The sequence below is a fragment of the Glycine soja genome, chromosome 1 (assembly GCF_004193775.1).
Source record: "Glycine soja cultivar W05 chromosome 1, ASM419377v2, whole genome shotgun sequence".
NCBI lineage: Eukaryota > Viridiplantae > Streptophyta > Magnoliopsida > Fabales > Fabaceae > Glycine > Glycine soja.
In genome coordinates this window covers 40,051,787-40,066,355 of record NC_041002.1, presented here as the reverse complement: position 1 = coordinate 40,066,355, position 14,569 = coordinate 40,051,787, and the positions used below count along the sequence as shown (strand labels likewise).

Sequence of the window (14,569 nt, the reverse complement as noted above, 5' to 3'; positions counted from 1 at the left end):
TTGTAAATACCACAACATTAATGACGACGTTTTTTTCAAACCCGAGGTCGTATTTGAGCTGTTCACAAAACGCGACATTTCAGTGAAAAAAAAAAACGTCTTCGTATTTGACTATAGGCAAGGAATACAACGACATTTTTTAAGAAATCACCGTTGTTGCAATTTTGCAAATTAAATTTTAGAAAAATAGTGTGCCATTACCTTTTAATTTGTTGTCCCCTTCTTGTTTGTCGTGCGCACGCTGGACCTAGCAACCTCCTTCGTAGCCTCGTAACCATTTGCCCTTCATCTCTGGCGTCGTGCCTTCCCTTCATCTCCGAGTCGTAGTGCTCTGAACATACTCCATTGTCGACTCTGTCTATCAAACTATACCGTTTTGCAAATCATCGAACAATAGCGTGTTCATTTCCTTTTCTTTCACTGTAAGTTCTCTCTCATTTGTCTACCAATTTAGTTCATGGTTTGTACTGCTTTAATCAGCTTCATACCGTACTCATGTCACATTTCTTCATTTTTTCGAACAATTATTACTGATGTTACTGTTCTAGAGTGCTATTTAGCTTTCACTTTTGATTTTGAATGTAATTTCTTGACAAAATTACAGGCTGCATGCCGAGTTGTTAAGTGAATGGCAAGGTTTTAAATTGCGATTGCGGTTTCATGGTGTTCCTTGATATTGCAGGCTAGAGTTTTAAAAATGGTCCACAAGGGTGACTTGGGTTGCAGGATCAAAGGTTTTTTAGGTCACCGTGACCACAACTGCATTTGTCTGCAATTTCCTGCGGTATCAAGAATCATGACGAAACCAAAGACACAATTGTGAATGCAATTTAAAAGCTTGATTATGGGAAATTGTGGATAAATGCAGTCACGATTATGGTTGCCTTGTAGTCCCGGACACCCCAATGTCACAAATCTGAAAGTGAAGTTACATGAATCTAAAATCAATAGAGGTATCACTTTTGCACTACTCCCTTTTTGTTTTATTTTTGGTTTAAGATGGATAGACCAAAATTAAGGAAATTATTAGACAATCTAAGTTTTTAAAAATGCCATATTTGACCCCTGATTTATTGCTACCTATATAGTGATTTTAAAGCTTTGGCAAAATTGTCCAGCTTATATTCTCTTCTCTGAGATTCTTCCACTCTCCTCCTATTCTCTTCAAGCATCTTGTCCAGCTCTTCTCACCAACAATGTGTTTGGTTGTTACTCTTAAAATTATCCTTGTTGGTTTTGGATTTGCTGAGTATATGAGCTTATATTTCCTTATCTTGATTTATCTCCCTGCAGCTTATATTTCCTTATCGGCACTTTAACTATTTATACTTCATTGTTGTTGTTGTTGTTGTTGAGACTAGATGTTATGACAGAGATAGGTCTCTTAAAAAGGTAGGCACAAACAAAAATTACAAAGAGATAGGCCTTGTGCTCTGCTGTTATCTCATACTTGTGTGCCATGGCTCCTTAAGCTTATGATAAGCTTATCTATCCTCTCAGGTGAAGATAATAGGCCTTGTGCTCTGCTGTTAAATGTATGTTTATGCATTAGTTTTTAACTAATTTTTTTCTTATGTTGGTGTAGACCCATGAATTTTATCAGTTGGCATCAGTGGCATTCTGCCTACTTGTTGCTTGGGTGTGTCTTCTACTTGTGTGTAAAATCTTTGAATTCTAGGACTTGAACAACTTTGATAGTGAGCTTGAAGAGTTTGCCAGAATATTCTACAAGGACACAGGTCACAGATTCAAATTGTCACTACCTTGTTTCCTTGTTTTCTCATTGTCACAGTTTGACACTGGCTTCTCATGGACGAGAAAATATCAATTTGAGGAGTTTCATCATTCAAGTACCTTGTTTCCTTGTTAGCTATACCAGAAAATGTTATTATTATTATAATAATTATTATTATTATATATATTATTATTATTATATATATACATATACCGCAAATGTATGATTGTATAATTTTTTGATATTTTAAACTATTTATATTTTTCTTTAAATTTAATTTATATTTCAGAATTTTCTTAACATTTTAATTTGTGGTCTAATTTTTGAATTCTCAATTATAACAATATATTCATCAAATACATTTTAATGTAATTTGATGTTATTGAATTCTGTTTAAATAAATGACTTTTTATCCTATAAAATATTTAAAAATAATATATTCTATTTGCAGGCAACTTTGAAGCTTGTTCTAGATGGATGTGGCTACAACCATGAGTGCTTCAATAAAGGCAAGCTATATAAATTATGTCAAGATATATATATATATATATATATATATATATATATATATATATATATATATATATATATATATATTGCTTAAAACAAAAAAAAAAGTATGTAATAGTGCTTATCTTGAATTTAAATTATGTCTACGAAACTGATATCACGTCTTAAACACTATTGAAGTGAAAGGACACACTCTGAAACACAATTTTTTTTTAGAAGTGTATAAGACATCTCAGTGACTTTCCGACGGTAAAAAGATCACAGGCCTTGTTTATCTCCTCGATTTGAAACTCGTGAGTGATAAAATCATCTAACTTCACCACCTAAGTTCAGGCCACCAAAAGTGTGCATTAGTTAATTACACTACAATTGTTAAAGCAGTAATTCGAGAAAAAGAAAATTGTTGGAGCAGTCCTTGTACGTATGCTTTTATCAATCGAAGATAGAACACTTGTCACATTGGTTATTGTAGGGATAGACAACATAAAAGAGTTACACAGCTAGGTTCATTTCGGTATTCTAAAAAATGTTTGTATATCATGTTTTTTAAATCATTTTTTTAATGAAGCCTAGTGAAAAGGGCCGCACGGCTACTTTTCAAAATTATTGATGGATATTTTCGGTTGGTTTGGGTTGATTTTTTAAGAATAAAAAATAAACTTAAATTAAATTAATTTATTTGTAAATGATTTGAGTTGGATCAATAGATTAAAATATTTAATTTTATCTGTTCTTATTTTAAAATAATATTTTTTATCAGTTAAATTTTTTATTAAATGAATTAGATACAATAGTTTTTTATTAGATTTTTTATTAAAAAAAATTTGTGATGCTGTCAAATTTCATTCTACTCCCGTGACTACTATCTATCTATTTCCACTTCAGTGACTACTATCTATCTATTTATCTATGAGAATGGAAAATTAAGTATACTATTTTCGAGATAAGAAGTTTCAATAAATATACTAAGGATGGATTTCAAATATGTTTTCTACCAAAACCAATGGAATATTATGAGAAATATTCTTTGCAAATAAATTCAAAATATTTTTCGAATCTCATCTAAAGGGATTTCAATCAATAAAATTCTTATCACTTTGATCATGAAGATTAAGGATGTATTGATGTTTACTCAATTCAAGTCAATAAGTCTATATAATTAATAGTTAATAATATTTGATTTTTTAAAATTTACATATAATAATAATAATTTAATGCAAATTAATGAATCAACGAGTGAGTGGATTCAGATATTAAAATTTATGACCCAACCCAAAATTCAATGGGTTTGATTTATTGGTTTAGGTTTGATTTAAACACTTATCAAATCCAAATTATTTAAATTGGTTTAGATCAATTCAGGTTCATAGGTGACTTGCGCTCGTTTACACCTGTATCGTGTAAAGAGATTTATATCATCACCTAATAAGATAATATCTTAATTATAACTATTAAAATAATAATTATAAAAATATTAATTATTTTTAATAATATAATAACCTATAATGTATTAATATTTTAAAAAAACATTATTAAACTATTTACTTAGTTCTCATAATTGTGTCAATTTTAAGTTTCTACTCAATTTTTTTGTTCAGGTTAACATTTTCTGAAAGTTTTTATAGCACTTTTACACCGTCAAAAAATTACAGACCAAAATTTAACTTTTAAGTTTATATAGAAAAACTTATAGTTTTCTTGCATAAATATTAGGATTAAGACTTAAATGGAAATTATGATGACTAAATGAATAATTTAACTTACAATAATTTAAATTATAAAAATAAAATAATTTTATTTGATTTTTTTTATTAGATTTTAAATTTTATTCAATTTTAGAAAAGGTTATATGAGGTATTCCTATTTTGAAATAAGTAGTGAATTGAACCCTAAAGAACACATGTAAAGAACGGTAGTCCATACTCCATCCATGCATTCTTTGGCAAAACGTGGCAATTGAGTCTTCCCTTTGAAGCCTCCAAAAACCGATCCTACTATTCTGCGACCTTGGAACAACTCCATTGGGTGGATGGGAAGCAATTTTGGTGATGGATGAATCCCTAATATCACAGTCAATCCCCAATCCTGCTTAATTATAAGAATATCAGAATTTCCATCTGTAATTATAGCCACATTAATGATAATTTTGAAATTTTATGCACGCTATACTAAGGAATGATAGCAATGAGACTGCAATTGTGATGACAATTACGTACAATTTAAAATCTTAGCAAAATAGTTACATGAATATATATACCATATGAGCTGACAAGAAGGCATCCCTTATAACGTTTAAATTTCCAGCACATTCAAAACTATAGTGCACATCCCCACTCGTCATTTTCCTGATCCTTGAAAAAGAAAAAGAAAAAAAAAAGTTTACCATTTTGCTAGTGAAAATTAATACATATAAATATGATATTTTCTTATGAAATGAGATGAATAGAGATAGGAAACAGAGAATTCCAACCTCATACACTGGCTTCTCTTCATCCCTTGGATTTATGAAGTCGGTGATACCCATTTATTGGGATTGAGTGTACATATAAATGTGTCACATATGACATTGGCATCATTATAAGTTATAACATAGTTATATTAAAAAAACAAAGTTCATGTAAAGCTTTATAAGTTTTAACTTTATGATTTTCCAAAAAAGAGTATAGAAGAATAAAAGAGAACACAGAGGAATCAGAGATAGATGAGAGAGAAAATTACCTCTGATGAATTTGTCTGAGTTGATGTCTACGCCTATAATTCTGGATGCACCTCTGGCTCGTGCCCCCTTCTGCTACCTGTGCCAATTTAAGATGCAGGACTATACAACATTTTTCTTTTTTTGCAATAAGGTATTTTTCATAATGTGTTAGAGGAGAAAAAGTAAAAGGAAAAGGCGACATATATGATGAGTGACGTAATAAAAAAGAGAGAAAAATATTTAAATATATTTTTTATTTCTACATCATTGGCGTGACTTATAATGACTCTGACTCTAATTTGCGTTTTTTTTAATGTGATACTTCTAAAATGAATTCTTAAAATATAATTTAGTTTTATTAAAATAAAGGTTAGGGACTAAAAATTGTGATTTCAGATTTTAGAGTGAAAATTAAAGAATAATATTTTACAAAAAGACTGAAACCAAAATTCATTAATTTTATAAACTAAAAATCGTGATTTCAGTTTTTTTAAGGATACAGAATTACAAACATTACAGTAATCAAAATGAAAACTCACCGATTTTATTTATAGAGAATAAAATATAATTAAGCTATTTAAAAATTACTTTCTGGAAAAGAATTCCAATCGAAAATGAAAAAAAAATCATCTTATATTATTGGCTAAAATATGTTAAACGATATTTTACTTTCATTGGGTCTTAAATAAAATGTTAATTAGTATAAAAATTATATTTTTTTAAAATTTATTAATTGTTGACTAGATATTTCAGTTTAATAAATAGTTATTTAAAAAAATAGATTTTTCTAATGTTTATTTTAAAAAAAAAATCATGACCACAAAAGTAAACAAATAAAATCATGACCACTAAAAAAGCTAATAATTAAATGTCATGTAAGATAAATGGTACGTGTTAGCTGGAGGTCAACATAAAAACCTCTGAAGATCAAAACATTACATTAGGTGGCAGGACCAACTTTTTGTTTTTGAGATCTGAGAGACTGTAATGGATATCTCCGTTTTTTTACCAAGAGGACCAAAATTATAAACTAGAAAAAATAAAAAGATCACAAATTATATTTTAACTACTATTGTAATTGCAATGAATAAATGGACAACAATGAAAGATTTCACTTAAAGCGAGGCCCACTGTACCTAATCTAAAGACAGCTACAGTTGAACCAAAATGCTCATAAGTGGTATGTTAGTTTTGATCTTGAAATCAAACTAATAATATTTCAGTTTTGATTATAAAGTTAATGAGATTATAGGTATATCATGGTATTATGGAATTAGTTATTATGATGGATATAATGTGATCTATGGAATAGTGATTGTGTTTGAGGTTAAAAGCATTTTTGGAATAAAAACTTATTCCATTTCTATAGTATCAGGATGTAAGTATATCCTCAACAACTTACTAAAATGTTATCAAAATGTTATCAAATATGATTAAGTCAAGTGCTCAAGAAAATAAAATAAAAATACATGAGAAAAATTAAGACCATTTTAATTAAAATGTTATTAAATATGACTAAGTCAAGTGGTTGAGAAAACAAAAAAAAAATACATGAGAAAAATTAAGATCACTTTAATTTGATTTCAAAATCAAAAGTAATATTCTTCCACCTGGTTCAATGTTTCTCACACTTCATGATATCTACAACAGTTATAATTTTATGCTCACACCCAAGATGCTAACCACATGAATCATGGATCATAGCGGTTGATTCTCTAAAAATGATTATTACCTTCCATGTATTACAATGTAATCACTCTTAGTAAAAAAACAACAATTTAAATGAATAAACATGTTCAATATTTATTGAGTCCAAATTACATGTCTTTCTCAACAAAAATGTATACAACAAAATGAGAAAACAAACAAATAACTAAAGTTTCACTACAAAAAGGAACTTTATATAACAAAATCAAGTCTCATACTCTTAACATGATCCTTAAGTGACTTTGTTTACATGCCTTTTGTCAATGGATCTGCAATCATTAGTTCAATACTGATGTTTTCAATGATGATTTCATTTGCTTTGACACGTTCCCTTATGGTTAAATACTTAATGTCGATGTGCTTGCTTCGACTTCCACTTTTATTGTTTTTAGCCAGAAAAGCAACAACTGAATTATCACAGTATATCTTTAACGGTCTAAGAACATAATCAATCACTTGTAGACCAATCATGAAACTTTTTAACCAAATACCTTATGATGTCGCTTCAAATAATGAAATAAACTCAGCTTCCATGGTAGAAGTAGCAACTAATGATTGTTTTGCACTTCTCCAAGATATTGCTCCATTAGCCATCATGAAGATGTATCCAGATGTCGACTTACGAAAGTCAACACAACCAGCAAAATCTGAGTCTGAGTAGCCAACAACTTTTAAATTGTCAAATCTTTGATATATAAGCTTCTAATCTTTGGTTCCTTGAAGATATCTTAACACTTTCTTTGCAGTTGTCCAGTGCTCTATTCCTGGATTACTTTGATATCTCCCAAGCATTCCAACCACAAAAGTAATGTCAGGTCTTGTACACACCTGCGCCTACATAAGGCTTCCTACAACAAAAGTATATGGAATGTTTCTCATTTGTTCCCTTTCAAGTTCATTTTTATGACATTGATTCAAATTGAATCTATCACCTTTCACAATAGGTGTCATGTTGGGTGAACTATCTTTCATCTGAAGTCTTTCTATAACTTTATTAATATAGGCCTTTTAAGACAAGCCGAGAATCCCTTGAGATTGGTTTCTATGGATCTTTATGCCAATGACATATGTTGCCTCACCCAAAATCATTGGTTGCAAGAAGTATATTATCCACATATAAGACTAAAATTATTATTTTACTCCCACTGACCTTGTGGTATATGCATCTATCCATATTGTTCTCAACAAAATCAAATGATGAGATGACACTATGGAATTTCAAATACCGTTGACGTGATGCCTGTTTCGGTTCATATATTGATTTCTTGAGCTTGCAAACCAAGTGAGCCCCATCACTGGAGAGCTTCGGGTTGTGTCATATAAACTTCTTATTCTAAATCACCATTTAGAAAAGTCAAAATAAGCAACTAATGTCATTATGATGCGTAAGAAATCTTTCATGGATATAGGAGAAAAGGTTTCTCTGTATTTAACTCCTTCCCTTTGAGTGAATCCTTTGGCAACCAATTAGGCCTTGTGTCTCTCAATGTTACTTAATGAATCCTTCTTGGTTTTGAAAACCCATTTACAACAAATAGGCTTTATCCCATTAAGCAACTCAATAAGATCTCATACTTTATTATTTGCCATAGATTCCAATTCTTCTTTCATAGCATCATATCATAGCATAGAATTACAACTGTTAATCGCTTGCAAAAAGGACTTAGGATCATTTTCAACTCCAAAGTCATATTGAGACTCTTGTAAATACAATTGATAATCACTAGGAACTGCAGGTTTCTTTATTCTAGTTGATCTTCTCAATGTTACATCCACACCTTCTGGTTGTTGTTCAACATCTTGTGTTTGATGTTGTTTAGGTTGCTTAACATTTGGTGTTTGATGTTGTTCAACTGGATCTTCTAGGATAGGATCCACTTGGTGTGGAGCTTGTGTTACACGATTTTGGTGAGTATCACCAAAAATCACTAGCTTATAACTTGATGTAGGAACTGCTCCCTCACATTGATTTTTCTCAAGACCAATGCCTTGAGTTAAATCACTCCCACTAGCCACATCATTTTCTAGAAACTTTGCATTTCTTGACTCAACAATTCTAGTGTCATGAGTTGGACGATAAAATCTATACCCCTTAGACCTTTCAGCGTAACCAATGAAATATGCACTAATGGTCATTGGGTCCAGCTTCTTTTCATTTGGATTATAAATCCTAACTTCAGTTGGGAAACCCCAAACACGCACCTGTTTTAAACTTGGCTTCCAACCTTTCAATAATTCAAATGGGGTTTTAGGGACTGCCTTTGTTGGTACCCGATTTAGTATGTACGTAGCTATCTTAAGAGCTTCATTCCATAATGAACAAGGAAGTTTGGAATTGCTAAGCATAATTCTTATCATGTCCATTAATGTTTGATTTCTTCTTTCAGTCACACCATTTTGATTCGGCGAGCCAAGCATGGTATATTGGGCCATAATACCATGCTCTTGAAGAAACTTTGCAAAAGGACCAGGTGCTTGTCCATTTTCAGTGTATTTGCCTTAAATTCGCCTCCTTTATCCGACCTCACAATCTTTATTTGTTTTTCACATTGTTTCTCTACTTCTGCCTTGAAAACCTTAAAGGCATCCAACGCTTCATATTTATTATTAAGCAAGTAAAGATACATGTATCGTGAGTAATGTCTATGAAAGAGATAAAATATTTTTGGTCATGCGAGTCCATATCAGGACAATAAATGTCAGTATGTATAATTTCTAATATTTCTGAACTTCTCTTGGCATTTTTCTTTGTCTTGTTAGTCTGTTTTCCCTTTATGCAGTCTACACAAGTGCTAAAATCAGTAAAGTCAAGAGTCTCAAGTACTCCATCATTCACTAGACTTTTAATTCCTTCTATGGAGATATGCCCTAGTCTCCTATGCCATAATTTTGATGATTTTTCATTCATGATAAAACGTTTAATACCAATGTTTTCTTGTGTAGCCATCAAATTATATGGAATCGTGTTAGATAAATTAATTTTAAACAAACCGTCATTCAACACATCATTTCCAATAATAGTAGACTTAAACAATAAATCAAATCTGGTTGCACTAAACTTTATTGAATAACCCAAAGAAACAAGTCTAGAAACAAAAATTAAATTCCTAGAAAATTCAGGAATATAAAAGACATTATTCAATTCAAAAATAAATCCTAAATTAAGTCTACATGTACCAATAGCTGCCACATGTAAACACATTCGATTCCCATAGTAGATGAATCGTTCACCTTCATTTGGCTCCCTCTGGCTTGAGAAGTCCTACATGGTATTAGAAATATGAATCGTAGATCTAGAGTCAATAAAACATGTATCATGAAAAATATCAGCCATATTAGATTCAAAACATACAAAAGGAAAAATAACTACCCTTGTTCCCAAGCCAAGCCTTATGTTTATAGCAATCCTTCATCATGTGCCCTTTCTTTTTACCGAAAAAAAATACCTAGACTCCTTAATTTTGGCAATAGGAGGTATATGGTTCTTTTCCTCTTTTTTCCTTCTTCCCCTTATCTTGAGTCACGCTAAGAGAACCTTCACCAATTTATTGAGCAAGTCTTCCTTCCTCCTGGACACACATGGTCAGAAGTTCATTGATTGACCATTTCTCTTTATGTGTGTTGTATGATATCTGAAGGGGCCATACTGTGATGAGAGTGAATTCAAAATTAGGTGCACCATGAATGGCTCAGAAATTTCAACCTGGAGCGACTTAAGTTGAGTCACCAGATCTGTCATTTCCATAATGTGTTTTCTCATACCTACATCTCCAATGAGCCTCGTAGATAACAACATAAACATTAGGGTAAACACATGTACATAATATAGTAAACACAATCAATTACAAGTTATCATATTAATCCTCATGTGATTCCTTTAAGTATAATCTTAAAATGGATGCTATGGCTACTCCATAAAATATACCATCACTAATATGATATGTAGTCGCATAAACACATGTACATAATATAATGTCAAATAAAAATCCTTTTATGGTTTGAAAAGGCAACAAATGTTTTTAATGGAATTAATCATGCTCTCTGTTTCAAAGGAACAACGCATAGTGGATTAATAAAATATAAAATATATAAACAAAAGTTATATATATTTAATGTAGCGTAGAAGCCTCACAGAAATAGAAAACAAACAATTTGATTTTTTTAAAGAAATTAAACGTTGCAATCGTAATTTAAAAACTACCCGCGCACAACAGCTAAGTAGAGGAAAACTTGGCTTTGATACTAAATGATGCTTTTTTTACACCAAAACAACATAACAACATATGTAATTTAATTATGTTACTAACCTCCAACCATAACTCTTTCCATAATTCGGAATGAATGAAAGGGTTCGCTTTGACCGTTAAGAAGAATAGATAACTCGTTTTTCCCTTGTCTTTATTTCTATTGCATTCTATATCATCGTATCTCATTCTGTTCTGTTCTGCGATATTTGAGAATCGTTGTCAATACCTCGGTGTAGGTGCGGGATACTCCTTTGTTCCACTCGTAGTTTCAATCACAAAGAATGCTTCTAGCCTTTAACACAATCACTTCAGATGGAATGAGTATTGTTTTCTGATGTGTTTAGACTAAGAACTCTATGCCTATTTATATAAATCATATTTTATCCATCATAAAAATGATTCCATAATATTAGATACTCTCGACAACTTTATAATTAAGACTGAAACGTTGTTACCAAATATAGGTCAGGTGGTTGAGAAAACAGAAAAAGAGAATGAGAAAAAATTAACACCACTTTAATTTGATTTCAAAATCAAAACTAACATATTTATGCTAACTACATCAAAATGAAGATTTAACCCTAAAATTGAATTTATTTCTCTTCATCTTTTACTATTGTTTTCTTTGATACAGTTGAACCAAAATGCTCATCAGCGGTATTCCAAGCAGTCCCAACACCTACACATGGCACACTTCATCAATTTGGTCTAAACAACTCATGTTCATTTCATTATGTCGTTTACTATTGTCACAATAGTTCGCAAGTAGATGCATGATCCGGTTATATTTTATTATGTATAAAATTTGAGGTTTATAATATTTTAAATTATTGAAGTTGAGACTAAGTTCCTTACCCGTAGGTACGCCACAACTGAGTATGGTAAGTCTTTTATTTTAATGTAGGGATTGAGGTCGCCATCACCATCAATGTGAATCTTGACGACACATGCTGAATCCACCACTGTGTACTCTGCGAAAATTGAAGTGTTCAAGAAATGGAAGATGGGTTTTCCATCCATTGTAGAAAACCTTTGTGGTACCATCACTGGCCATCACCTTCTTCATAGGATTCACCCCAAATCTCTGACTCATGTTGGTCTTTTCGCACATGCAATATTTGCAATCCCGACATCCCCCATTGAAAATTGGCACGACCAAGTCCCCTTCTTTCATTTCACTCACACCTTCACCCACACTCTCCACAATCCTAAAGAATCATTACACCCACAAACACAATTACAAGTGTTTTCACTTAATTTCAATTTCATTTGATAGAATATATATATATATATATATATATATATATATATATATATATATATATATATATATATATATATATATATATAGTTTTCTGTACAATTAAGGTATTATATTTAGATAAACCTGTCTATATAAGAAAAAAAGATAAGAAGATAAAATAAATTAATTTTTTTGCAAAAAATAAAATCAATTTATATAGTTAACTTTTATAAATAAAAAAATCAAAAGTTCTCAATCAATTTATTTTATCTTCTTATTCAAAGAGGGTATAAATCATTAATGTTATAATTTGCCATAGTTGTATGGGATATTTCGTGTCCTACCCGGAAGCTTCATGGCCGAAAATCCGAGGATAAGCACGATGAGCCTCATTCTTTGGTGCCCCAAAAAGAAGGAAATTAAAAACATCAATAAACAATATATTACATAACTTAATTTTGACTATCAAATTTACTTGTTATTGATATTTAATTAGACATATTAAATAATTATATATAAATTAGACATATTAAATAATTATATATATAATTATTTAATATGTCTAATTAAATATCAATAACAAGTAAATTTGATAGTCAAAATTAAGTAAATTTAATATGTCTAATTATATACCTCGCCTTGCCAAGAACTGAGATCGGTGTGACTGATTGAAGTGAAGAGGATTTTGATTCGAACCTCCATTTTTTGAGGAGGATGGACAAGGACACGTTCAACCACAAAGGGCTTTCCAGGACCATATGCCACGGCAGCTTCATGATGATGAAAATATTGAGGATAACAATTATGATGATTATTATTAATAATAACAAGCTATGAAAATGAGAATTTGGTGCGCATGCATTCTTTGCGATGGTATGATCTGAATAAATAATACTGAATTTTGGTGTAATGTAATGTACCTTTTTGCAAGTAATTAACTGTCTTCCGCCTAGTATCATTTGGATTCAAGTTCTCATTAGCAATAACAATTGGACCTGCAATCTTCCAGAGTTGTTTTGTGATTCTTCAGTGATTATTTTGTGCATTGTATGTGGTGCTTGCTAGTGGAGAGAGCCAGAGAATACAACAAAGAAAACTTGTGATATAAATGAATGAAGGACCAGCTATATATATTCTAGAATTTTCTCTATGAGACTAGCACGTGCTTTTACCAAGCAGAACGTGTCCAGCATATGGCACGTGCTATCAATTTATCTTAAGTATTAAAGGAAAAAAGAGTTATATTGTTTTGAATTTTGGGAAATAAATGTTAGTTTTATAATTTATTATTTCGAGTTATGGCCAGGATACTGGATTTTCTCGACAAATCCATTACAAATGTTAGCTAAATATCATGTATATTTAACGGATTAACACCGACCGTCCAAGCTGTCTATGGATTTTATAGAAGTTTTTTTGTTGGGTTAGAGACACCATCTCAACTCATTAAATCAGATATTACGTCAGCTAGTTACACACGATTGTTAGTTTAAGAAAAAATTTCACATATGAATTGAAAATGAATTCTTCCACAAATAGATCATTCCCACACATATAAATTTAACAGAATCTTATACTATTATATTAATTATTTGAGTTAAATTTTATATAAACTATCAAATAAGTTTTTCTTAAGTTTAAATATATTTTTTTTCCTCAAATTGATCTTCTAAATAGTCACTCAATTTCCAAACATATTTATTTAGTCTCTTCTAACTGGTCTTTTCCGGTTTGGATACATAATTTATGAAGATTTTTAATTGCAAAAAAAAAAAGCTAAAAATATATTTTCTGAATTTGGAAAATAAAAAATATAAATTTTATTTTGAGAAACTAAAACAACATATTCTAAATTTGAGAACTAAATATATATTTAAACCTTTTTTTATTAGTAGAGTTGCCGGTAAATTTTGCATACTTTTACCCTAAAATTTAAGGGCGAATTTACCAACAACTTGGCCGTTGGTAATTTTGGCATCATCCAAATAAAAAAAAATTAACTAAATATACTTGCATTATAGTTAGACATTCGTAAGCTCTGTTTTTTACTTCAAAGAAGACGAGTGATGATTCCGAGGAAAAAGGAAGCCAAAAGGTAGTAAAAGGAAAGTAAAGGAAAAAAACAGAGTAAGAATATGATTTTAATTGCGAAGGAGAAATGATTTTATTTTTTAAAGGAGGAATGATTCTATTTTTTTTTTTCAACCATTTGCGTGCTATGGAGGCTTCTGCTTTTGAAATCATCAATTGGACTCAGTTGATCATCCATTTCTTTTAACGTGGAGTGCATAATGATTCGATTATTAAGTGATTCCCGCCAGAAAATCATTTTAAAGAAGTCAATTTAGATGTAGCAGTGAATGGTTTGAATGGTAAGGCTTTCTATGGAGAACTTTTGCATGATCATAGTTCCATTTTATTGTTGGATT

At 30.6% G+C, this 14,569-nt stretch overlaps 1 pseudogene; it reads right to left on the bottom strand.

Moving 5' to 3' along the window:
* Nucleotides 1-2,457: 2,457 nt before the first annotated feature.
* On the bottom strand, nucleotides 2,458-13,577 carry LOC114374960 (annotated as a pseudogene).
* Nucleotides 13,578-14,569: the final 992 nt, after the last annotated feature.